At 41.8% G+C, this 27785-nt stretch overlaps 1 protein-coding gene across 1 annotated transcript in view; it reads right to left on the bottom strand.

Annotated features, from left to right (window-relative positions):
* LOC103049495 (ephrin type-B receptor 5) overlaps positions 1 to 20946 on the bottom strand; it is a 172729-nt gene extending 151783 nt beyond the window's left edge. The window contains exon 1 of the mRNA XM_088138560.1: positions 20128 to 20946. The gene's annotated coding sequence lies outside the window, so the exon portion shown is untranslated. The remainder of the gene's footprint in view (positions 1 to 20127) is intronic.
* Positions 20947 to 27785: the final 6839 nt, after the last annotated feature.

Below are 27785 nucleotides of genomic sequence, written 5' to 3'. Positions count from 1 at the left end.
GAGCTAATAAATAAAGAAGCTGATCAGTTTTAAAAGCCATCTAAACCCGGGCACCATCTTTATTATTTTTTTTTTCAAAAATCTTTTTTTTATCGTTAAAAATGACCTTAAATTTCAGTCCAGAATCATCTCTTAAGGTAAGATTAATATTCTCTACCAATTGTGATTTATTCTTTTTTTTTTTAACTACTTTTTCATCATTAAAAGAATCTTAAATTTCAACTAAAATTCTTCCATTAGATGAAGATCCAGATGAGGAGGTAGGGGAGGATTATCCTCCCATTTTCTTTCCAGGGACTCCTAATCAAAATCAACATCCCCAGAAATCTGTTTTTAACAAAGCCCACTGCTTGAGTCCACTGAGGGGTCAACAGCATGAAGCTAGACAAATGGGCTAAATTAGCATAAGGAAGCTTTGTATTTTCATAATCTGGTCTTGCATAATTTAATTGCTTTATTTATTTATTTTAAATAATTTATGTACAGTTCATGAACAAAAGCTTTTGAGCCAGCTAGATAAAATTTAAATGCAGCAACAACAACAAAAAAGCCATTTGGGATAAAGGAAATATAACAAAGTTTGCAGTAGCAGCAGCATATGGAAAACCATTGCAAAATGTACAGATCTTTAAAAGAAACCAAGGTGGAAAAAGCATTCAAATGAAAGGCCATGGAAAAGAATAAGCTCTTCATCTGGTGCCAAGATGGCCTTCAAGATGATGCAAATGAGTTTTCTGTGGGTATTCTACAACCAGGTGCCACCACTAAATAAGTCCTTTGCCGTTCCTTATGGAGTGAAGGAACTGGAAAAGGAGCCCTACAGACGATCTAAACTTGGCCTAAGGTCTTTAGGATTTTAACATCTTCTTGGCCAAAACCTTACCATCTAAGACAGACATGACAAATGAGAAAAACAAGAGAAGGCAAGGAGCTGAGCCGGGGAAGGCCGCCATCTGAGCTGGAAATAAAAGGTCAATTAGGAAAAGGCAGACAAAAAATAAAGAATGAGGAGACAGCCTTGGCTTAAGGCAGGAGAAAAGTCCACAAGGTACCATGATAGAAAGTTGACAGATGTGTGGGACATGGAGGCAGAAGTGGGAGAAAAAGACTCAAAGAACAAAAGAAAGATACCTAGAAAGGCTTTTTTGTTCCACACTTCCCACAGTAGCAACGTATATAAGAAAGAGATCCGTTATTTCTGTAGCATCTCAAAGCAATTGTGTCTTGATTTTCAAAGCACCTGCTACAGTCTACAAAGCCTCAGTGATACAGAGATAGAGAGCCATGATGTCAATCAACTGGCAGGTTGAAACAGGCAGTCTTTATAGTGGTATAATATCCAAGATGTCCAGAACAGTTCTATGCATGCAGACAATGTCTAACTAACAATATCTTTTAACCATCTGTGTCAGACAAGCAGGCCAGTTTTAAATGACTGCACTTGTCATAGTAATCAGGAACCGCTAGCAAGTTTTAATTTGCTGCTAAGCTGTATATTGCCACGCTCCTAATAAAAATATCTCTGACCAAGGCTTTAGCAAAAAAAATATGAACTGAGTATAATCGGCAAATTAGTTTCCATTCAAACCAAATAAACTTGGATTTTTCCTAGTTAGCATGATCATCATCATCATCATCATCCTTATTAACATAATTTAGCTAGCAAGATAGTACAATCACTTGTGAGCTACTGCTGTGAAATGTTACAATACTCTAATGTTATTAATAAAAGTCTCCTATATTAAGCTTGCTTCCTGGTTAAGCATGGAGATCTTAGTGTAGTTTTCTTGGCAGCAAGACAGAAACGGCTCAACACTGCCTTATTCCAAACTGGTCCCCCTCCCCCCCCCAGCCTATAATACTGGGATTTCTCAATGGTCTCCCATCCAAATACTAACCAGGTTTAACCATGCTTGGCTTTTACGAGATCAGCCAAGGTCAGTTACATGCTGCCATCTTCTGTGACCTGTTCCTATTAATTTGTATACATTTACTTATTCATTCATTCATTAGATTTATATTCTCCTTTCCTTCAGGAGCCCCACGTGGCATACATAGTGCTCCCTCCTCCAGTTTTCCCCACAACAATCCTGTGAGGTTGATTGGGCTGAGAGAATGACTGACGAGTGAGGTTCCATGGCTGAGGGTGGACCAGAACTCCTAGCCCAACACCTTAACCACTATGCCACACTAGTATTTAGGATCTGTACAGAAATTAAAAATGTAAAACATCCATGATTTTTACTGTAGTTTATGGTCTTTGGACCTATTCATGTAGTGTCCTCCCAAGGGCTGGACCTCATGCTGCTTGAGATATTACAGGAGCCAGCAGGCCCAGGATAAAGTAGGTTGAAACAGACAGACTTCCAGCTGAAGAGAGCACCTGGCTATGCAGCTGAGGAAGTAACCTAGAGTCCCTGAAAACACAAGAAATATTATCAGTTCTGCCACAAAATACACTCTTATTTTTTCACAGAGAGGAAGTCCATCTTTTTAATTGCATACCTAGACTAGCAGGTGCAAGGGTCTTCCACTCCAGGAATGAGAGCCACACACAGTGCATTTCCCATGTACATCTACAGTATGTTAGATCTACGTCCCATCTTTCTTCCAAAATAGAAGACAGAGTGGTATACAGGAGATGCCCTGATAATCTCCTTTACGGACTGATAAGTCTTAGACCTTCATAGGTAGTTGCGTCATGAATCTTCAGACTACTTCTCAGACATCCTTGGAGCATTCTCCTTTCTTCCCTCCTTCCCCTCAGGAGCTCCCACATTTCCATAGCTCTCTCCAGAGCCCATCCCCCTAACAAGAGAAAGCTCAGCCCACCACACTAGAAAAATCAGCATTACCATACAAGCTTGAGGAAGAGGTCCTTAATGTCAAATGACACACTCCACTATACAACTTTAAAGAGGTAGTGCATGGCGGGAGTGGGATGGGTTAAATGGACATATTCATTAAAACAGTAATAAAGAACAAAGATAAAAGCATTCCAAACCTAACTTGCCCCAAGCCATTCCTAACAAGGTTGTCTGTTTTACCAGACAAGGATTCATACTGAACCCCAACCTCTCCAAAACTCTCTGCTAAGCCACCCAGACTGCATGACCAAAACTGAGACTCCTTGTAGTCACCATATGTGCACGGCACCATAAGTGGGGACTGGCAGACATACTCCACACGTGGAGGCTGGTAAAGAGCTTTTAATTATTTTGAATAAATGGTTAAGAGAGACAATATCCCTTTATCTTCTCATCATTAATTACTACATCCTCATGATCACTGTGAATTATTTAAAATGACGGGGATCTCAGAAGTGTTGCACTAGTTTCTTTCCCTTGGCAAGATATAACTTGATGGGCGCTCTGGCGGTTTGAGTGCTCTTTTTTAATTACCCAATATGGGGAGATTATATCTTTGTAATATTTCTCAGGCGCCTCACTCAGAATATAATTGCATGCCTGAGCAATAGAGAGAGTTGCTCTTTGTATATTAGCTTATGGCTGATTCCCTACAATCTTTGCAGACATACTTGGAGGTGACTAGAAAGGTACAGAGTGGGCCTGAATTATACCTTTTAAGATTTCTGTCTTCTGCTGAGGATTGCCACGATTTTTCAGTTCCAACCAGAATTTTGTCCTCTTGGTCTGGTGCCAGAAGAGGAAGTGGGGAAAGAGACTCTCAAGCAGCCCGTGTGCTTGCTGTTGCCTTGCACCCATGCTCCTCTCCCTGTTAAGGGCTGCTGGCTATCACAACCCCAGGCTATTTCTCATAAAGCAGAGCATCTCTGACCTCACCGCCATACTTGACTGACAGGCCGAAAGCAAGTCATCAGATAAAGAGTTTCCCCTGCCATCCCACTTCGCACAAAAAAATGTAGGCGTCCTTGCAGACAATCTAAGGCACCATCCACTTACAATATTTTCACAAAGCAGACATGGCCCCATCTTCGTATGGTGCATCAAAAGAAGGTGAGGAAATTTTTGCAGGCTAAATGGTTATCCTTCGAGACAATGGTATATAGTCAATTCTGACTGGCTGCATAGCAAGGTGATACCATATGACATTCTTAACTAAAACCACATGAGAAGGAACAAAGAAAATGACGCAGAGCTTAATCTGTCAGTTGACTGCAATATACAGCTGTGAACTGCCACTCAAGGAGAAATGGGAACACTGCATGGTGAGATAGCCTCATATCCTACCATTTCATCCCTTAAGTCTTACACACAGCGTTGCCCGGATTCCTAAGACTTTTTCAGATGGCCCAAATTTGCTTCATTTTCATCCACAGAAATCGCTTCTTTTTTCAAAAGAAAGAAACCAAGGGAAGGATGTGAAGTAGATTTAAAGCAAAAGCTCCGAACCAATCAGCTTCAAAGAGGCTGAATTAATTTCTCATGCTAATTTAGCATCAGCCAATGTTAACAAGCCTCCTACAGTCAGTCAGTATTTCTTTTGAAGTGAAACAATATGGTGAAAAGATTCCCCAACTGAAGTTCTTATAAGATGAAAGAGTCTAGACTGCCAGAGTTTATCACTTCAAAGCAACAAATGGGCCATTAACTTAAGAGAAGAGTAAATGCTTTGGCAAGGGACAGTATTTGACAAGCATCTCAAATAAGCCTTTTCTAGACAACAGAAAAGGATGATAATTACTGAGGAAATCCACGTCTCCCATGTATACTCGAGCAGGCAAGTTTATACAATGGCAGGCATGATTCCATCTGCCAGCCCTGATGGAAGCAGGATTCCAGAAGGTTTAGTGGGAATGGTAATGTATATCCCATTATAAGCAAGTATTTTAAAAAAGAAAAAGGAAAAAAAATCTGAATCATCGATGTGCTTTTTAGTGACATATTGGGCCAAGTGGAAAATTGCAATTCAGAAATACCAATTGCAAAAACAGAAAACAGCATTCCCCCAAATAGAAATGATGGAGAGGAAGCGAAGAAGCAGCAGACTGGCAAGCACCTTATTTGTTCTTGAATAACCATGAACTTTCAAAGGCCCTACAGCGCTCACAATTCAAGTCACACTGTGGCTGAGATCCCTGGCCATAATACAGGCTGTGTTCCTCCTTCCCACCCCTCGTTTCCTCCACTGCCTAAATATTTACATCCAATCTTGCTATCTGTCAAATTCTAAAACACTGCTTCCTATTACACCCCAAAGCCTTCCAGTTCATGCCATAAGCTGATTTTGATCATTGGGATGGTTATCAGAAAAAAGGAAAAGCAATTTTAACCACAAAGATGGGTTTCGCTGAACGGGTACGTACAAGGCATACGAGAACAGACAAGAGCAATCCGTAGACTGCAAGGAATTGCCCAAGGAATGGTACAACCATGCCCTGCTACAAACAGCAATGTCTCCTTAATGTTTGGCAAAGTTACGCATTTTAACTAATCCTACCAAGTGTTGAATATTCATCAGTCAGGGTTAATTTGCTGTAATTAACACAGATGTGAGGTGAAGAAAAGAAGGAATTGGGATTATTCCTGTTACTACTTCAGCTTGTTGCCCTGGGGACTGCAACCAGATCAGCTGTCCCCAAGGCTGGCAACATCTCAGAAGTCCCAAGCCAAGATGGTCACTTCTGAACATTCTGGGAGGTGACGCCCATACCTTGGGAAGCTACCCAGCTTCTGAAAGGCTGGGTCAGACAGACCAAGAGTCAGGCCTAGTGTAAGTCAGCTTCCTCTGAACCTACTGGAAATTAACACTATTAATGGCAAACTTTGGGAAATGAATAGGTGAAGAAAGATTCAATGCGTTAATGTGTGTTCATCTTATCTAACACAATATCTGTGTTTTGTTTTGTTTTGTTTTTGTCCCAGGGCAAGATCTTTCCTTCCCCCTTTTCCTCTTTTTTAAAATTTTTTTCCAATGTTATTCTAGAAACTGAAAATAAATCTCTTTTTAAAAAGATAAATTATGATTAACCTTATTTATCTCTTCTAAAACGAATATATTAACATGTTTGGGGCTTGTTCTGAATGGAATTTTAGATACGTTAGATTTCAAAGTAATTTTATAATGCATACCTGGATGTATATTTTACCAAAGCTTGCCAGAAGTGGGAAGTTGCTTTTCAAGAACATGCAAATTGTTGGCATGTCTACACGAAGATCAGAATCAGAGTACAAGTGCAGAACCCATAATGAACATTGCAATATATTTAATAATAATATATTTACAATATATTTAAGCTGCAGCACACTTATTTGGAGATAGTCCTGGGCCTTTCTTTTATGTGGACATGGATAAATTTGTCCTCATCTCCCTATGTCCTATGTTATCTAACAGGTCACAATATAGGAGTTATAATGTAGGTGGCTGGCAAAAAACATATTGCCAGTTTGAGCCTGTTCCTCTAAGCATAAAATCAGGAGGCGTCAGGGGGCCCAGGATTGCATACTGTAGGTTTCACCATCACCAATCCCCAGTTTTGGGGTTCATATATGGAGGCAAACACCTCCAGAGACACTCAGAAGGCCTTGATCATTTTAAAAAATTCTGCTTTTCAGCCTGGTGCCTCCCTGCTCCAGCTCACTGGTAGGTGGAAATACAACCAACCCTTGGAGAAGAAACTTTGTAGCATCACATTCTAATGGATGTTTGTGTTTTGTAGTGCTGGAATTAGAAGAAACACTAATATATCAACCTCAGCCAGAGCCCATCTTGCCTCCTACATAATCACAAGTTCGTTTATATTTCATGGGGCTTGGGTGGACCTCTTTGCCTTGTCAACCTCCACCATCTGAATGGAAAACCGAGCAATCACCCTTAAAACATGAAAACGAGGGAGAGAGCTGATCCCCACCACCGCCACTCAGCCGCCCAGAGCAAATGTCTGTGTTGATTCACAGCACGATCTGGAACGAGCCCAGACAACTTTTCTGCAGGGACAGAAATCTTCCTCATTCAGGGTCTGAGTACTTCTTTTCAGTGGAACCATGCAAGCTCGAAAGGGGATAAGGATGCAGAGAAAGAATCTGTTTATTTAACATCTTTTTCAAATTTCCTCCTATGTCAAATGTAGACAAATATTTGTATGTGTGTGGCTCAGCTTGAAATAAACCGAGCAAGGAAGCTTTCAGCACCACCTCGACGGGTACAGCTGTTTGTCTCCGTAAGCCTTACAAAAAATCTTTTCTTATCCCTGGAACTCTCAAGCATTGTATTGTGAAGTGAGGAGAACTGCTCAGTACAGCTCTGTGTGAGTCATTGTTCTGGTCCGATCTCCTTCCAGTCCATCTATGGGGATGGGCAGTCCTGTGCCAGCAGAATTACTTGGTTGAGAATGATCCATACCTTTTCACAAGCCATTCCTCTAAATACACTTACATCTGCAACTCATAAAAAGCATATGGGTTGGGTCATTTATACTCTTAAACATTCTAAAAGAGCCTTTCCCAACCTGATATCCTCCAGATCTGTGGGATTACAACGTCCATCCTTCGCAGAATAACTTCTAGCTGTCCTGACTAGGGTCAAAACATGTACAATCTAGCACATGGCAGGAGCAGGGAAAGTTTGCTCAATAACTGAACTTTTTCAGATGAAAATAACTATTCTTCCTATCTTAATTCATTAAAAAATGTGTGTGCTTTGGCTACCAAAAGTTGAAATCCATGGGGGGGGGGGCATACCATCTCTATCATTTTACACTCTCCAGACACTTGTAAGCAATCTTTTTAGTCATCATTTAGCCTGTTTCTGCCATCCCTTTAGTAATGTACCTCATCAATCCTCTGCAGCCCGTTAATAGCTTCTGCTGCTCTTCTCTAAACTCCTAATTCATCAACAACATTTCTGGGGAATGAGAGACATGCACAATTTAACACAGATACAAGAGACTAGTAGTCAAGAAGGTTTTTTAACCTCCTTCTCAGCTGTCCATTTGCTGTAAATAATGTAGCCACTAATCTTCCCTAGGTTCTCTCAGAGGTTTTCTTCCTGACTTGCTCTTCAGTTGGCCCCTAACATCTCCCAAACCGGCCCCAGATCTTCCTTCTTTTTTTTCAGCTAAATCTGGCTTTTCCACCCACTTTCCCCAGGAATCCCTGAATTTCAGTTCAGTGCTTTTTCTATTTATTTTCTTCAGACACAGAAAGAGGTTCCAAACAGCTTCGGAGCCCTTGCCTCTTCTCCCTGCATTCTTACCTTTCCTCCCTTCCTAGAGAAAGCATAGAATATGTCCTTAATTCTCCATAAGCTCCTTTTTCCTCCCAACCTAATTACCTTCTTTCTTTTGCTGAGACTGTATATTTTTTAAAGAAAACAAAAACTATACCTCCCTCTACTAACAACAGTGGGTTCCAGAGCAACTCAGAAAATGGCCTCAGCAATTACAGTGTATGTGAACATAGTCTGCCACTGGTTTGTCATAATCAATGCAGATTTTTATTTATTTATTTATTTAACAAATAAATATGGTCACCTATCTTAATCAAATAATTCTGGGCAGCTAACAAGGCATAACAACAAGAACATACATATGAAAACAGTAAAAAGAACAAGAAAAGATGCCAGGGGCAACCAACACATTGTCAACAACAATGTATGACATATACTGTATATATTTAGGTGGCTTGTTTGGTTTTTTTGAATGAAGGACATTTTATAAGTGAGCTGGGCCTGGCAAAAAGATTATGTTCTACGAACGTCCACCATGAATAGAAAATGGAGCTAGCTGTTGTTACTTCTAACTATCAGGTTTGTAGAAAACAATCAGCTACTTGCCATTCAACTTTTCCTGGCAATCAGACATAATAAAGTCAAACCCTGCCCCCTTCACCCAACTGCTAACAAACCCACTGGCAATATTTTCATGGGTTTGGTGCAGTTACCTTGTCTACAGTAAAGTCCAAATGACTTCAAACCCATTGTTTAGGAACAATGCACATCAGATCAAACAGAATTTGCTAAGCTGCAGTAGAGCTAATTGCTAAAATAAAATGTGAAAATGGATCTTGCCCATTTTCTGCCCTGAAACCAATCAACTCCAGCAAATGTCTACTTTTTATAAGCCATGCTTCAAATCAGAGGTCATAGGATTTATTCTAAGACATCGGTTGGTGTACAAGAGCACAATCACACTCCTTTCTTCCCTGTTTCATAAGAAGATAAACTTTCTGGGTTACCGAAGTCTGACCAACTATAACAACAAATTGTCTCTAACTCTGTAACTGAAGCCATTCTTTCAAATGAGTTTCCAACTTGGAATTGGAGCAAATTATGGTTCAGAAGTAACAATGGCTTGGCAGATGCAGCAACAGGATGAACAAAGCTGGCAGAAGAAGCCAGAAGGGCAACAGCAGCTTTAATCACTAGACAGTGAGAACAAGGATGGAACAACCATATATGTCAGGTAGCCTTTGCCAGCCTGATGCATGAAATTTGTGGGACAATCATCAGATTGGATGATGATTGGATCATAAATCTGATTATCCCCAGGCAGTTACACCAGCACATTTATGGTTATCTAACATATCTGGATTTGTGAAAACTGAACTAAGGAATTAAAAAAGGAGTAAAAAGTAAAAGTGGAAAAAAGCAACAGAGATTTACTGAACTGCCTTCACTGTAGGGCTGATCCATTTCTAACATCCTTCTTTTATTTCCCTGCCTTTTTTTTTTTTCACAGAAAGAATATAGGTTTTCTGTCAGCACAGTTCAGAGTAAAATACGCAAGGCACAGATGGAGCCAAATTCACAAAAGAGGTGGGAAAAAAGCCCCCTACAGCAACCTCACTTGGTTGTGCTAATTTTATTCACGTAGAGACAGATTCTAGAAACACAAATAAGCACCCGGTACCCATTTCCTAAGTGTGCCCAACATTGTCCCCACTACCACAAAATGCAAGAGATTCCAAACAGGTTTTGAAACACACTGTTGTAAAATATGGATAAGCAGCATGTTCAGGTGTTGATGAGCAAGCCCATTACCATTGATTTTTCTGCTTTACTGTGAGCATCTACCTACCAACATATTGAATATCTGAATCAGTCAGCCTCTTGAGCACAGATCATTCACACAGGCCCTTCCCACCTCTCAGGAAGAGTGGCAAAGAGGCTGTTGAACTGACTGCACTTTGTTTCGGTCAACTGCTTGCTCCGTTGATATTTCCTAACAAAAGCTAAGAAATGTTCCTTATTTTTTAATAATTAATAGCACCATTATCCTTCACTCGGACCAAATGAAGTAACATAAAAGAGCATGCACACTTCTGAGTTCACTGGAGTTCTTCACTGGGCAATATATTATTGGAGGAGGAGGAGGAGAAGGTAGAGGAAGAAATTTCCCATATTAGTTTTTTAAGCCATGAGGTCCGCATTTTTAGGCCAGTCCCAAGACAAAGATGGTGAACCAAATACCAGCTCTGCATTAGGTGTTTGTGATATCAGACTATTATCTAGTCTTTGGGGGCAAAGGAAATGAATCTTCGCTCTACTTCTCAAAACAGCACAGCTACAATTATATTCTTGTGTATAGAAGTCAAGTTTTGAGTCAGGTGAAGCAATTGAGCTTAAGGTAGCATATTTAGCTACACAGGAAGAAACCAGAAATAAGGACTTGAGGGGGGCCCAAGCATCATTTTTGGAGATCTAGTATATACTTTCACATCGTCCCCTCCTCCAAGCATACATGACCCCATTACAAATATACAAGCTCAGAAGATATGAAAGGAAAAGAACATCTAAATAAATAAAAGTTTCAGTTTTTATAACAAGACTATACACCAGCATTTTCTAGCATAGTCCAACCCTTTCCCTTTTAATGCAGGCCTTATTTTAGAGAAGGAGCTACTCCATCAGTTCACAGTTCTGAAGGCTGTTTGTTCTCCTGTGTTTTTTAATCCATTCACAAGATTTCAGAATCCCACATGATCTAGGAATATGGATAAATACATCTTTTTAAAATTGTTTTTATAATAACTTTATTAAATTTTATAAAACAGAAAGACAAGAACTAACAAGAACTAATAATCAAGAAAAAGAATAGAAGAAAAGAAAGAATAAGGAGAAAGAAGGAAAGCAGTAGTATAGAAAAAGAAAAGAAAAAAAGCAGAAATAAAAACAAGAATGACTTTCGACTTCCTTTACAGCAGATATAAGTAAAACATACATTAAACTCTTACTCTAAGATTACAATTTAACATCCATTTTTTGGTCATCTGTTAATTTTACTAATCATCAGAGCCATGATAAACACACTTATCAGGCACGAACAATTTAGGCTCAATTTTTCCCTCAGATGGGTGTCCACAGGGAGGGGGTCAAAAGGGGGTTGGGCTTTGATCACATAGTTGTGGCCACCACCTTGACTTTTTTACTTCTCTGCAGAAACTCTACCCTCATATTAAGGGCATGACAGTCAGTGCCAGTTACTGGTGATTCTCCAACAGTCAACATTAAGGTGTTCATATTGTTGTTCTGCAAATCTGACATACCATATGGTTTCTATACCTGTTACAGGAATCTATTTGCTTTTAACTACTCTTTCCTTGCATATTTATAATTTAAAAATCATTTCATAAAAGAAAAAAAGTCATTTCATGACACCTATGATCAGATACCTCTTACATGGATACTGAATAAAGGACCAATTGGAGCTCCTTGGAAATTATTACTAGCTATCACAGAGTAGAAGGAAAAAGCACTGAGGAAATGTGAGATAATTTAGCTGTTAAATTTTAACAGCCACACACTCTTTTCCCGACTCCCCAAATAAACAAGAGCACTCTTAATTTTCTGATAAGGTAATTTAAAATTTGTCCCCACCAATCAATCAACGAAAAATGTAGCTGACTAAACCTACTGAATCAAGCTCCGGATGTAAGGATGGATAAAATGACCCACATTTTTAGATCCTGAGTACTTTGTAGTAATTCAGCCTTGAGGTCTTGGAGTTAACGAGGAAGCCAGAGCTGTGCATTAATAATTGCCACAGGATGGATTTCTGCTTGAAGAGTTGGGGAAGAGGTGAAGGTGGGGTGCATAAATGCTGCTCAGAAGAGAGAGCAGGAAGGATGGCAAGGAAGGTGTAATGAGCAGGTGCTGTTGAAAGAACGTGTTGGAGCAATCTTGCCCTGCATCAATTCTGTGTGACCTTCCCAGATGGGGAACACACAGAGAAGGAGGGAAGAAGGGAGAGGATGTGAAACGCCAGAGGAGGTTAACAAGCTACAGGCAGCCGAAATCCTCAGACAAAGACGTGATGGAAAGGGAACAGTACAGAGCAGCATTTTGTGTACAGGAGAGGGAAAAAACCTTTGCAGGGACATGTGTAAACGGATAAGCAGGTGTCCCTTTGGAATCACAAGCAGCTCTCCGACAAAGCCATTTACACCTCATCAATTAGCAAGACCTCCTTCAAGGCTTAATACAAGAGAAGAGCCCAGCTGCCAAAGGGCCACTTTATACAATCAGATGAATCAACTGGTAAAGCTTCTGCTAGGCTGCCCTCCTTTTCAGGCTGCAGGCAAGAAAAGCGTCTCCTCCACACTGTACAATTCTCTCCCGATGCGTGGAATTTATCCCAGCACAACAGCCAGCAACTGTGAGGCACCATGATCGATGACAACATTTTTAAAAAGTCGTCTGCAATCTAAGGATTCGTCCGCAAAAGATCAATCATCTAACACACACTGCAGGTTTTTAAAAAGTCATAATTAAGAGCTGTTGGGGGGGTGGGGGGGTTCCCAAATGAAAAAGAATTCCTACCCCCTGTTTTTCTTCTGGGAAATTCTCAGGGCTGTATGGTGGCTACAAACTGAGACATCTCCTCTTGAAACTCAGGGTTAGGGATGCAATGAATGTTTTTGTTTGCCAGGCTGAAAACTGCAAATTCATAGGAGGAGTATCTTGAGTACATATAACAATAGGTTTCTGGACAGTTATTGCAAGGTACTGTACTTCTCAATTCTCTCTCTTTGGCAGGCAAAAAACAACCATAGGCAAACTCACTTTTTGTCAGAGCAAAAGAACATTCCTTCTTGATCCAAGGTGACAACTTTTTTTGATCCAACAGCTACATTCAGGCTTGTGCAGAGTGCCAAGTAAGAATGGTAAGAACGATTCAGTGAAGCAAAGGCAAAAGTGGGCAGAGCCAGTGTAAAAAAAAAAAAAAGATACAAAGCTGTAGTTAATCAGACAAATGAATGAAAACCTAAAATAAATATTTTGCTTCCAGAAGTGCCAGCCAGATGCTTCCACCACATGCAGAAAGAACATATATAAGCTTTAGCAGACAGGACAGCACAGATGCATCACTATTTTTGCCATATTTTTTTTCTTAAACTACTTCCAAAAGATCTGCATATATTTCAACAACATCATCATCTTTGATTTGGTCTGTGACCAGCATATATTTTAACAAAAAACACATTCAGTGCCTTTTGTCATTAAGCAGGCTTTTGAAAAGACAAAAAATGTAGTTTTGAAGGTAAACAGATCAATTCCAAAATACTTCTGAGTTTTAACTGTATATAATCATATCATTCTGGATAATTTCAGAGATAATTAGACTGTAGGTCTACACTGCATGTAGACTGATGCAGTGGTTAAACAGTGGCACTCCTGAGAGACCCAAGTTCAAATTCCCCCTCAGCTACAGATGCTCCCTGGGTGACTGGGCCAGTCACCCTCTCTCAGGCCAACCTACCTCACTTTTTTGGGGGGGGGGGGAGGGCTTTAAGTCAGTTTTTGACTCTTGGTGTCTACCTGGACAAGTCCCTGCAGTTTTCAGGGTTTTTTTTTTTTTGGAAGTGGCTTGCCATTGCCTCTTTCCTAGGGCTAAGAGAGAGGGACTGGCCCAAGGTCACCCAGCTGGCTTTGTACCTAAGGTGGGACTAGGACTCTCCGTCTCCTGTGTTCTAGCCTGATGTCTTAACCACTACACCAGACTGGTTTTCTACCTCAACCTACCTCACAGGGTGGTTGATATGGGGGAAAATGGGAGAAGGGACTACCATATTCTGCCTTGAAGGGAAGACAGGATATACATCTAACAAACTCATCATCATCATCATCATCATCTCCATTTCCCTCTGGAAATTCAGTGATGCTGTTTGCTACCAGAATTCAGCAGTAAATGAAGAGTAGCTCCAGGAACTGCACCAACCCACCCCTCTTCTAATCCATAAGTTGCCCACCTTTTCCACCTTATTGTAGAAGTTGCCAGTGAGCTAGCCATGGTGCACATACCATTTTTACTTGGGTCTTGATAACTAGTCAGATCTCTTGTTTGGATTCAGCATAAAGGTATCTAAAATACATCTAGTTAGAAATAGCACTATGGTCCAGGTCAGCCAGTCCTCCAGACTACAGAAGATTACAAGCAACCCTTCATGCATTTAGGATTCACCTTATGAAATAGAGAGCAGGGCTTCCTTGCCTCTCCCCCATCCATCATACACTGAGGAGCATGTACATCTGAGAAAAAGACATTTACATACTGAGATTTCTATAGGAGCAGGATGTCCTGTAGAAGCTTAGGCACACGAGTTTTCCTTTCCTGCGCATGTCTATAAAACCACAAAGACAATGGAAGGCAGGGCTGGGGAGATGTAAAAACTTACCACTGGAACTTAAAGCCCAACCCTGCTGTCCCATTCAACAAGCACATGAGTCTAGAAAAGGAAGAAGTGCTGATTTGGATTTATCTGCAATGGCGCATAATGTATGCAACAGATCTGCTACTGATCACATGTTGAAAATTACAATTTGCAAGAAATTCACATATGTGCCTGAAACAGTCCTTAGAACACATCTGTTCACAGGAATTAAAAATATAAGAAGTTGGCTTTTTGTGAAAATCCCACAAAATAAAGAATGGTCATACTATTCTAAACATTTTAATTTGCTTCCTTTTCTGTGATAGACAGGTATCCCCACCAGGAGACCACATACAGAAGCTTTTCTCTGCTTCTTCTGCCTTATACCTGTTTTAAGTGTATGTGGATAGGAGATCTGGTGAAACAAAGCAAAATTGTCAATTTATAAATGACAGGTACTTACATGCAAGCCTGTCTCCCTAGGGAAAAAATCCATTATTATTGTTAAGTATTTGTTATATTTATAGGTTACCCTCTTACAGAATGTTTTCATGGCAGCTTCTAACAAAATATAAGTCAATTCAAAAAGCAACAAGGTAAAATATAAAGCATTAAAGATCTGATTATGTATATGTGGGAAAAAGTAATTCTACAAGTCCCACAACCCAAAGCTGTGAAGGTCAGCTTTTTAAAGTTGGGCCTGGAAATATACTAGAAGCTACTGAGGAACACCAAATTTGGTAGCTTAATTTTTGCAAGTGGCAAAACAAGTTTAAATAATTCTACATAACCGTTACTAATAGTCAACGTTGAATATATGAGCAATACGCCAGACTAAAACTATGTAAGTTCTCCCTTTGATACTTTATTGGAAAATAGCATCCAGAAATCAATATATAATCAAATCATCTTATAAGCCCTTGCTGAATCAAACAGCAACTATATGTGGCTATTATACTTGGGCCCACAAAAGTACAGCAATTTGGCAGTGTAAAATGTGTTTTTATTGCACAGAGTTTAGCTTTCCCTGAGAAGGGAGAAGTTCTTGCAGACATAAAGATTTTTAAAATCAAGAACTAAGATTTTCCATGCCCAAAGTAGAGACTTTCAGTATAGACTTCCCTTCCTACTCCAAAATCAGCAGAAGCAATCTAGTAAAATTAGCATAATGAATTATGGAACAGACAAACTATGTGAGTTTGTATAATTTATAAGGCTCCAAAACTCAACCATTTTTGGCAGAATTGGGATTACATCCACACAGAATTTCATGTGTAGCCCAGAATGCACAGAATATGGCAGCCAGTTTAATAGGGCGGGGTGGGGGGGCGGACATGGGAGGCTTCAGTTATGCAGGACAAAGAAACGGAGTGGTTGGGTCTCATCATGCACATGAATGGTTCCAGCTTTCTAGATGGAGGAGGGGTGTTTGCTTTATTCTAAACTATATGAAGCCTATTTTAGCTTTCCACTATAGTAACCATGTGTTTTGTAGGACATCATGTTGGCAATGAAGTCAAAGAGGATCCAGGTGGTACAAGAAAGGATTGGGGTAATAGGATGCCCACCCTGGCATCATCCTTGACCATCATCAACCAGAGCCATCCCTATCAAATAAACTTCATACCTTCTGTAAACACCTGTTAATGATAGAATAAATGTCCAAGGAATCCAGGTTGTGAGCAGCTCTGGCACATTAAGGCCACCACAAAAATCACCGTTGCCATATAGAAGCATTTCTGGTGAGGTCCTAACTTGATAATCAGGTAACCTACCAAACATCACTGCAAAGAATCTTGGATTTAATGCTGGTTCATTAATTCTGAGTAGGAAATATGCTTTGATTCCACAAGGCCCTGTAAAAATACTGAAGAGAGAAACTGGAGGCAGGATTGAAACTACAAGCAACCTTGGGAATCTGGACTACTGGGTTGGTCCCAGTAAAAAGGGATGTTGAACAGCAGTCAGTAGACCAGCCGTATCTCACAGGACAGTTTTATTTAATATGATTACTTTCTTCAGATGTTTAGCATTTCAAAACTGATAGAGAATTCACAGTTCCATTCATAACAAAACAATTTTTTTGGTTTTCACAATTGCTTGCATGAGACTTCATTCTCCAGTCCAGCACCCTGGCCAAAGGTGGTGCAAATCAGAGGCAACAGGATAAACTGTGTTACAAAATACAGTTCTGGTCTCTGGCTCAGGTGTCCAGAGAATAAATATTCATGCACACAAAATGAGAACTTTCTGAGTTTCCCAGAAGCACCAAACTACCATTTTGGAAAACAATGATGGAAGTGGACTAAATCAGACGTTTTTTTCTGATCCAGCAAGATTCCTGTTTTAGTCTGGCAATATCTCTATTACAGCCTCAGCAAGATGCACTATCTGGCCAACCTTAGCTGATCTAGAAGGCTAAATAGGATTGGCACCATGGGGAGCCCTCTGGGAAGTCCAAGGCTGTTTCCCAACCTTGGCAACCTCAAGATATGTGGACTTCAGCTCCCAGAATTCCCTAGCATGCTGGCTGGGGAATTCTGGGAGTTGAAGTCTCTACATCTTAAGATGGAGAAACACTGGGCTAGACTGAGAAGTGAATAAAACGTTCCAGAAGAAAGCAATGGCAATTCCGTATCATGACAAGAAAACATTGTGGATACAACTATGTAAGTCACCAGGAATCACGCTCAACGCAGAGAAGACTTCACTTTATTGTACATTTTATTTAGGGAAAAAAACAATACTACTGGCAGGAATAAATTCAGATTAAATAAAAATAAAATGAAGAATGGAAGCTCTACATAGAGGCATGCAAAACATGGTTTCTGGCAAGGTTATGTCATTATTAATGAAGGGGTTAGACCAGGGTATCTCAGCCTTGGCAACTTTAACATGTGTGTACTTCAACTCCCAGAATTCCTGAGTTAGACTATCTCATAAGAGTTAGGGTTAGGGTTAGAGTTTAGCCCCCAATGATGCATGATCACAGAAGTGCAGCATGTAAGACATAGGGTGCAACAATCTTGCTCCAACTTGGCAGCAAAAGTGGCCTCAGCTGGAGGTCTGGGGTTGACTGAGGAAGCTCTACCAGCCAACGTAGGCAGCAGACTTTGCCTGCCAATAGGAGCACCAAAGTATGATAAAGAAAGTTTGCATGCACACGGGACCATCTAACAAGGAAATTCTCTTACACAAGCACCATTAGGATGAACATGCTTTGATAGCTCTGCCCATGTGAAATGTGCATGGCAAAAGAGAGATTGTGCAATCTAAGACCAGAAGGAAAGGAAAAAAGCTATGAACACAGCAATATGTTTGGCAACGAACTGGAAAGGGATGAAAGAGATTAAGAAAGCATATACTGACACGTGTTTCAATGTCTAAAGTGTTGCTAAAAGGAGAAATATATTCTCTATGGCCCGCTAAAGGAAGAACGCAAGCAACTGGCTCAGGTGGAAAACCAATGAGATTGGAGCTAGGCAGTGAGAGGAAATGTGTCCAAGAACAACTGGGCAGCTGTGTTGCCCAGTACAAGTTGTCAGTTTTGTGTGCTTCAGTAGAGGAGCTTCGTAAGAGGCAGAGAGAATTTCTACCTTAGGGATTGTTTTAAGTTAGCAATTGTGGAGAGCTCAGATTGATTCCTCTGCACGCTCCAATTCTGGAACATTTTCCAATTCCATCCATTAACCCCAAAATATATAGGAGGGTCTTGCACATGGAACTATACAGCAGAAAGTCCCAAAGTTGAATGGCAGTTGGCTATTTTGCCCAGGAAGAGGTCACGAGTGAAGCCCAGCATGCCACTGTATGTTCTGCACTATTGCACATAAGGCTGCAATCTTATTCAGGGTTAAACTGTTCCTAGACTGTATAAATTATGTAAATTGAGAGAGCTGAAAAGGCATTCGAGAGAGGCAGCCCTTTTCAAGCGACACAGAAGATATATTTGTCCCACTATTACCTCTGGTTCAAACAGGTTTTGCAGATTTTTGAAAGTACAGAAATCTGCTTCACGGAGTTGAAAGGGGATTGAATAGATACAAAACTGCCAATGGTTCTTCTTTCAAACCTCCTTCTAGGCAGCGCTCTGAAAAATATTCTTACTTCTTCCATAAATGTGTACCCTACTCTTAGGTTACCACAGAATGTTCCTCTGAGGTTGTTGCTGCCAGGGCCAGTTCCTGCAAGCTTCAGCCTCTGCAGCTACAACACAGCAAACCTCACTCAGTCAGGAACAATTCCTCCCTGTCACAGTGCATGGAAAACTGGATATTGCAACCAGAGGAAGCACAGAAAAGCAGCTCACGAAACATCACCGGGTTGTGTAAAAAGGCCAATGGCCACCACAGCCCTACCTAGCAGTCTAAAAGCATGGTAGCAGATCATACTAGCTTTCTACTGGATTAACAAATCCATTTCTGTGTGGTTCCCACTGCCTTTGTAAATGCAATGCATAATCGGTGCAAAGACAGGAAAAATCATTCATTGTGTATCCCACATAATAGAGAGCGGGGAGCCAGTCTGGACCAGCCTAGCAGGGGGAGCGGATTAGCTGTGATTTAAGAAAGCTTTTGACAAGTTTCATGTTTTGACTCGTGTTTCTAATAAGAAGGGGTTCTCCCTCCCCCCTCCCCTTCAGGCTGGGCAGATCTGCCAGGGCAAATGGAGAGGGGGAATTCCAGGTGATGTAAGTAACACCGTCTCTATATATCCGTTTGCTTTTTCTGTCAGGCAAAGGGAGCTGCAAAGGAAACACTGGGATGGGGTTGAGAAGAATCTCTTTTTCACAGAAGAGGTAGAGATGCAAGCAAGCTGACCTATACAGTGAAGAAGAGACCACAGTTGTTTGCAAATCTCTCAAGGAATTCAAAATAAATTAACAGAGCGATGAAGAATCAAGGTGAGGCAGCTGGTATCACAAACCCTCTCATCAAAGGCATTCTTCTGCTCTCCTTAGAGATACCCTCAACCCCCACTGCACCCCAATTCTTTCCAGGCCCTTTTTGCCCTGCACACAAAGGAATATGCATTTAAACCATTTGTTCAAAAGGATGTAATTTCCCCCAAAACAGACAAATCTCATCTCGAGTGGGGGGCGGAGTGTGGGGGAGGACAAGTCAAGCACAGCTCAACAGATGCTCTTCATAAACCCTCCAGAATTTTTTTGGGGGGGGGAAGAAGAGAGAGAGGGAGAAGATTATAGCTACAGAACTGTATCCAACAACAATAAAACACGGGAAAAAGGGCTGCCTCTATGCTGAGTGTGGAACAGCCACGAGCCAGCTGTGCAGCAGTTTGAAATCATGACCTGATTTTTCAATTATGCCTCTTCTCCCCACTTCCCTCCCCCTTTAGCCAAGCCATCTGACACAAGGAAGAAGAGGGATCTGCCGCAAGGAAAAAAGGGGAAGCAGGACGAGACCGCCAATGGGGCCAGCCCCCTGGGGCCACACTTCCAGGTTCTCCAATGGGCCCCCAGCCCCCTTTCCCCAAGCAGGAGGGCAGGCAGCAAAATTGAACAGTTTGCAGTTCAACTCTGCTCCAAAGTACCCACCTGGCTGGTGCGGTCTGGATGCTCCGTCAGCGCGGCAGGATCTCTCTAGGAAGAAGAAAAGCGAGAAGGATCGCTTAAATCTGTGACGGTGATGAGATCCTGGAAAAGTCCTCCTCCGATCGCTCTTTTCTTGCTGCGCCCCTTTCTCCTTCTCGCTCAGACATATATGTTGTTATGGGATCCCTGAAAGGGATCCACGATCCACTCACTGGGATCTCGCTAGCAGCAGCAGCCTTTCTACAGCGCCTCCGCGAGACGGGAACCTGCCAGCCGGCCGCCCAGCCAGCCTGTTGTCTGGGCTCCTAACGCAATCCTCGGAGAGAGTTCTCATAGCCCAACGCAGGCATTCCGGGTCCCCCTTTTCTCGCCCGGCCTTACCCACCCCGCGATCCGGAGTCTCTCGGCCAGCCCAGACCTTTGGCTTGGGACGGGAGGTGCCTTGTGGCTACCCTCTCTTGTTCTGTCAAAGCTCCTTTCTGCCAGCCTGCTCGCCAGGTTTCTTTCCACCAACGCTCTTTTGGCGCTTCTTCTCGGGACTTCGCTGCCCTGGCAGAGGGCCCCGGCTCCGAGCGGATGGGGAGGAGGCTCCGATTCGAAGCGGCGGGGCTCCGCTCTGTTCCCCCCGCAAGCAGACCCCGCGGGGGCAGCCGTGGTCTTTCCCCCTCGCTTCGCACCGGCTTCGTCGGCCCCAAGCGGAGCAGCCCAGCGTCCTGAAGGCGGAGCTCCAAGCGGAGGCCCTGCCCTGCCTCCCGCGCTCCCGACCAGCAGCAGCGATCTTGCGAGGGATCCGCAAAGTTGCTGTCCTCCACCCTTCCCGGCGGCTCCCTCAGCCGAACTCCCCAGGCTGGAGTTCTGAGCCCAGGGGCGCCCGGGGTCAGCGGGGCTCGTGCGCCGCCACCTGCGCTCGTCGCGGGCTGCCGTCTCGCCCCGCTTCAGCCTGCAGCAGCACCGGGGACCCTAAAGAGTCTCGCTGCCTTCGGGGCGTAGCCAACGGTGGGGATACCTCTGGAACCGCTGAGACGGCTCGCAGCAGGAAGCCCTTCAAAGGGCTGGATAAAAGCTCAACGTGAAGTTTTCTTTCTCGTACGGTTAAGGCTGCCAGTTAATTACTGTACGGAATTGCCAGGCACTCCTGCCTGGGTCTTCAGCATAAGTAATTTGGCCCCTTGCCAAAACGCTAGCATAGATTCCAAGTTTGAGTATCGGACGAAGTGTAAAATTGCTTACCGTTGAACCATAAAGGCGATTGCTCTTTTTATTTTTGAATATTTTCATTCTCTCTTGCTGAGAGGTACCAGAAGCAGCAAAGGGACTTCAAAAATTAATTTTCAACTCCACCAATTACATTTGCGAAAGATTAAATTAGCTGCCTGTGATTAGCTGTCGTTGAATAATCCACCAATTAAAATTTGTATGTGCAGCTTTCTCAGTTATGACAGACCAGTATACTACTACATAATTTTCAAGGCTGCTGGTAGAATATCAGAACCTTAACTTCCTAAAAGGTACTTTTCCAAATCATTTAGAAAATGTATACATCAAATCTGGATATTTTCCATTGGGTCATGCAAACATAACTCCCCTATAGTTTAACATTTCCCAGACTTTAAAACTCAGAACGTATTGAACTACTCTTGCTTGATCGGTCCAAACAGTGGGTATTTTACCAGCCAAATAGTGCACAAAAGATAAACATACTTCAGGAATTGTATGGGGAAGGGAAGGAGTAGCAAGAGAAAAACCATAGATGGCAAGAGAATTAAACACATATACACTCCCCACATGTTTGGATCCAAATTGCCCCCTTCTGAAATAACTTTTCTCTAACAAAAGCAGCCATCTGGATTTTGTTACATTTGTTTAAAGGCCAAATTGCATGACAGCATGTTGCAGAATTAGGTACAAATTCACTGTACCACAGCTAGCAAATGTGGTAAAGAAAATGGGCTGATTAAACAGTCATGCAGGCAAATGTTCTATCAGGAAATCCAAGAAGCCAACAAGGAAGCCGGGCAGGTTCTCATGGCCAATCTGTGACACAAGTAGAGATGCCATTTTATCTCTTTTCCTACTCCTTCTCCTCACAGTACTCCCTCCACTTCTCCTAACCATAATCTTTGGTGCTAAGGTTACCCTGAAAGATTATGACTTGGACCATGGTTGTAATCTGGCGATTTGGATCTGGATTTCTCCAGCCCTCAAATCTGACACTATAACCATTACATTGCACTGGAGGTCAGATCACCCATTCTGGTTTGGTACCCAAGGAACATATGAGGCAGGAAAAGAAAGGTGAGCATGTTAGCTCTGCCATGTCCTGCCACACCTTTCTGCTTGTTTTCAGGGCACATTTCTATAATAGCCAGGCTTTTCTGTCCTCAGTAGGTCATGACAAGCTTCTACAGGAACAGGAGGGCCATGGACTTGTCAATGTCATTGATTTGAGGCCATAGTCCTCCTTGCTTCTCCACGTAACTCAGTAGGCTCACAGCCTCTGAAAGCAGCACCCTCCCGCCAAGGTGCCTGTTATAAATTACCCACTCCTCCTTTCAAGAAGCGGACATGGGTGGCATGATTTAAGCCCTTTAATACTGGACTAAATCAGTAGTTGTTAGATTCTGTTCCAGAGAACGCCAGGGCACCTTGGAAGTTAGGCAGAGCATCACGCATCTGAAAACTTACTGTTCCCACTATCAGCCTTTGTGTGGCCACAATTGGGTAGCATATTTAGTTAGTTAATATACACCACAAAGTACAAAGACTCCCAGCAGAATAACAAAAGCAGAATTACAACCAAAACAAGAACACAGAGCCACAATGCTTCAAACACCCTGCAGAACAACTCTGTTTTTACTAACTTCTGCAAGGCCATCAGGATGGGTGTTAGTCTGGCCTCCGAGGGCAGGCTATTTCAAAGGAAAGGGACTGCAACAGAGAAACTGCCCCCACCCCATCACCTCTCAGCAATGGGGGACCACTAATAGATTTTGTTGAGATGCCTTGATTCTACATGAAAGAGGCAGTCCTGCAGATATCTTAGACCTTTTTAGGTTTTCAACCAACAGCAGGGAACTCTGAAGACCAGATGACAGCTGTGGCCAGGGAGGGTTTGCACAGATTCATCTTGTGCACCAGTTGTACCCATTCCTGGTGCTCCAAAGTTCACCTGTATAATGCCACTGCTGCACACACTACGCTGGCTTCCAGTGTGCTTCTGGGTGCAATTCAAGGTCCTGGTTATTATATTTAAAGCCCTGCGTGGCATGGGACCAGGTTATTTGTGGGGCCATCTATCTCTGAGGGTTACTGCCCATTCCACTAGATGCAACAGTTAAATAAATAATGTCATCTTGTGGGACCGAGGGGATGTGCCTTCTCTGTCACAACACTTGCCATATGGAACAATCTCTTCTCTGAGATTTGTAAGGCTACAACCCTCTCAGCCTTCCAGGAAGCTCTTAAGACCTGACTTTTCCACCAGGCATAAGCACCAGGATGTTAGAGGAGCCCAATGTAAGCATGGTTTTTGCGTGTGTGTGTGAAATTGCTATATGAGACCTTTTAAAAAAAAATTGTTTTAAGTTAGATTATTTTTAATTTTGGGATTCTTTTATATTGTTCTTTTTAAAATTAGTTGTTCACCGCCCAGACTTATGTATTTAAGATGGGCAGCCATATGAATTTTCTAAATAAGTAGGTCCTAGATTGCAGTCTATGTTAATCTAAGGTAGCTGTAGGTAGCTCAGAAAGGCTGGCCATAATCCTGTGTAAATTATTATGTGCACAATTGACACTATAACCCCAAATGTTTTGCCACAACTTGAGCCATGCAGAGACTCTTCTAGAAATAAGATGATGTGAGAAGCTTGAAAACTATTGCATTGCATTGCATTTCTCTTCTAGAAATAAGATGATGTGAGAAGCTTGAAAACTATTGCATTTATAGATGCATTTTTCAAGTCCTATGAATCTATAAACAGAATGCAAAAGATAAGCCACAGAGGGTCATTTCATCCATTCTTCCTCAAAGAAAGAGAATATTCCAAATATAGCTACCTAGCAAATTAGCACCTCTAGCAATTAACACACAGGTTATGGTGCAACATGCAAAATGGAAAGAGAAAAATACCAGGCCACAAAGGCCTGCATAAACAATATCAACTGAATCGACAAACCATATTAACTCAAATACTTGGATTTAATGGATTTTACTCCATGGAGTACAGCTAGAAGTACAGCTTTTAACCCAATTGCTTTCCAGTTCTGGTAAAAGTTTATTGAAATTAGAGCTGTCAAATTCCAGTGCTGTAATTCTTCAATAAGCCTCAAACTAAAACTTGTTTGCTTCTGCTCTTCTGAGAGAGCCATGTCAAGTTTTACGTTGGATTAACTTGTGACTTTCACAAATGGTTATTTTGACATGTACATAACAGAGGTAAAAGGTAGCACAATATGGCTACCTTTATAGCTCTTTAAACAGGAAAAAGTGGAATAGGATGTCTAAGTGACATATGTTGACTGTTGTTCTTCATTGTGGATATGGGAAATTGCTCCTGAAATTCTGTGGGAATTCTTTGGCCAAATGTTACCTTATTTGCTTAGACTCAGAGCGTTCCTTTTCAAAAGAATGTTAAAAACCATAGCTCTTATGTGGAAAATACAAAAAAAAAAAAGTGTTTGCATACAAATTAATAAAGGGCATAATCCCATGTAAAAGAGCTTGATCTTACTCGTTGAGAACCGAACATACTTTCCATCTGCTCCGCTTTATGACAGTAGCTAATGATACATACTTCAGAATTGAAATACAGCTCAAGAAAGAAGTATGTAGTCCATCACTGAGTAACAACTGACAAACTGCCCTAAGTACCTTAAGGATATACTCAGAATTCAAATAATATATCCAGAAACATCATGTGGCTTTTGAGGTACCAGTTTTGGGAGAGAAGTAACGTTTCATGATCCCATCCATCCAACTCCATGACTATAGAAATCTACCATATCTCAAAAAACACTTATCAAGGTGTTTTTCTGATGACCAAATTGTCAATTAGGTCAGAAGAATGTTTTCTTTGCATTTGGATAAGTATTTGAACTTGGAATCCCTATATGAATTTTGAAAAGATAGTTAAAAGGGAGCTAAACTGCATTATATTTCAGAAGATATGATTCAGTCACTAGAGATGATGGGAAATCAGATCTCCTGGTGACTTTCACTATAAATGTCCCCCCCCCCCCCCGCTTTTAGTTATCTCAGCAGATAGTAGTGTGTGGCTGGCCTTGACTGGATTCAAAAGTTAAGTAAGGTCTGACTTGGTTGGGGCTTGGATGAGAGATCACTAGGGAACACCAAGGTTGTAGGTTAGACTATGAAGCGAAAACACACAGAGAGACAAATGAAAACCCTGAAAAAGCTGCAGTGTCAAACCACTTATGTGTTGTTGCCAGAAAAACTTTATGAATGTGATCACCAAGGGTCAAGCTTGATTTGAGGGCACCTGTGCTTTATTAGAAGCATTACATTTAGAAAGCTAATCATATATGAAGAGGCTCCTTGTGTTTTTAAATGGGTGGACAAACTCATGGGGACCTTTGCAGCATTTCCTGTATAAGAAAAAAAATAAGATGACCCGTGCTTGTCCATTGTGAGTCAAACATTTATTTTCCATAGTTCTAAAAGGAGTACTACATATCTGAAAACACATAAACACATTATTAGGATCTGTGACTGGCCAAAACCTCTGGATAGGCATTTATCAATTGAGAAAACTTTTCAAAGCTTACAGATAATAGTATGGGGGACCCATACTGGAATAGCCGTAAACTCTATCTACTCTAATATGTACATCAGCTGAAGATATTTTAAGACCTAAAGCAAAAGGGTAGATTGCTATCCTTACCCAGCACATTTTAGAAACAAGAGCAGTAATAAGATGAAGACAGAAAAATGGCACCCCCTCTGGTAAATACTGGATGAAGCAAAGGCCTCATGTCTTGATTTCACAGCCGGCACAGGATCAGCTAGATTCATACAATGCTACTGATTTGCTAGCTCCATATATGTAGTACTATACTTCTGAATTAACCACAGGCAATTCTGAAAAGATAGTCCTTTTATAACAATCCCCTTTAATGTCCTTGTGCTGTGTGATATAATTTTGTATGTAGATAAAAAGAAAGTGTCTAATCCTCCCCCCTTAAATGCTCTACATTTCATGCTTGGGCATAATAATGAAGGACATTTCCATTTGGTTCTTCCCCTTTCTTGGTACCCTTTTCCTTGCTCCCCACATACCCCTTTCCAGTTGGATTTGGGATTTTCAGCTCTTCTGGATTTCCAGTTTATGGCTTGGGCCACAGCAATAGATGACTGAAACTGTAAACTCCACATGAAGCTGCCCTTGAAGAGCATTTGGAAGCTGCAGCTGGTTCAGAATGCAGTCATGTATGCAGTTTTTGGCATCTCTCGCTATGCCCATATAACACCCTTGTTCCACAAGCTGCACTGGCTCCCAGTAGGCTTCCAGGTGAGATTCAAGGTGCTGGCTGTCACCTATAAAGCCCTCCATGGCACAGGGCCAGGCTACTTGTGGGACTGGTTCCTCCCATAGTTTCTGCTCCCCCACAAGTTCTAACCAAAAGGGCATGCTCTGCGTCCCTTCCATTAAACAACATCCTCTTGTTGAATCCAGGAGTTGTGTCTTCTCTGTGGTAGCACCTGCTTTGTGAAAGAGCATCCCCCAGGGATTCAGATGACCCCCACCCTCTCAACCTTTGGTAAGGCTCCAAAGGCCTAGCTGTTTCCCCAGGCATTTGGGCCAGATCAGGCAAGCTTTGTTGTGGGTGGGATTTTAGGATTGGAACTTATCATTTACCTCAGGCATCATGGGTTATTGTTTTGAATTGTTGGGGTCTTTAATCTTTGTATGCCAACCAGAGCTACTTCTGTGAGATGGGCGGTCACATGAATTGTCTAAATAAATAAATACGATCATGTGAATAAATGATGAGGTTTCACCCACTACATTGTCCATGTGGCAGGCATGTAACTTCTACAGTTTTGAATGGAAGCTGGGGTTCCCAACTCTGAGCTTAATTACTAACCTATTTGGTGTTATTTTCTCAGACTTGGTAAAAATGGCTGAATAAAACCTCTAATTGTGTTCCCTGACCTGTCCAGAGTGCTAGGTGGCATTCCCTGGCCTATCAAAACAACCCACACTGGCTCAGTTATTGCACATCCTGGGTTTTACCCACAGACCTGGCATTTTTCGGGCCACTAGTTGGCCACCTCAGTGGAATCAGCACTGTATGGGTTCCAGAGTCTTCCACAACACAGCCAGCGATCCTTAATCCCTCTCTGTGGGATTTGAGTCACAGCCATTTACTATGAAGCTGCCACTCCACCCCCACCCTCTCTATTCCATTCTCACGGCTGGATAACTTGACACATATTAAATAGGGTCTGATCCTGACAGCTGCTCAAACAAAGGAAATTGGATGAGCGTTTTGCAATTAAACTAGAGCTTTAGGCATTCAGCTTTTCTCAGGATCAGTGCTTTTGGTACAACATGCGTAGTAAATTTCTTCACGTCTCATTCCCCTTTTCTGCTCCATTTTTTACTACAAAGAGGAGCAGCTGACCCATACAGAAGAGC

This window comes from Python bivittatus, unplaced genomic scaffold (assembly GCF_059951505.1).
Source record: "Python bivittatus isolate LINGU-HERP-01145 unplaced genomic scaffold, Pbiv_v1 ctg000270_np1212, whole genome shotgun sequence".
Classification (NCBI taxonomy): Eukaryota; Metazoa; Chordata; class Lepidosauria; order Squamata; family Pythonidae; genus Python; species Python bivittatus.
The sequence above is the reverse complement of the archived record's forward strand: the minus strand, read 5'-3'. Positions and strand labels throughout refer to the sequence as shown.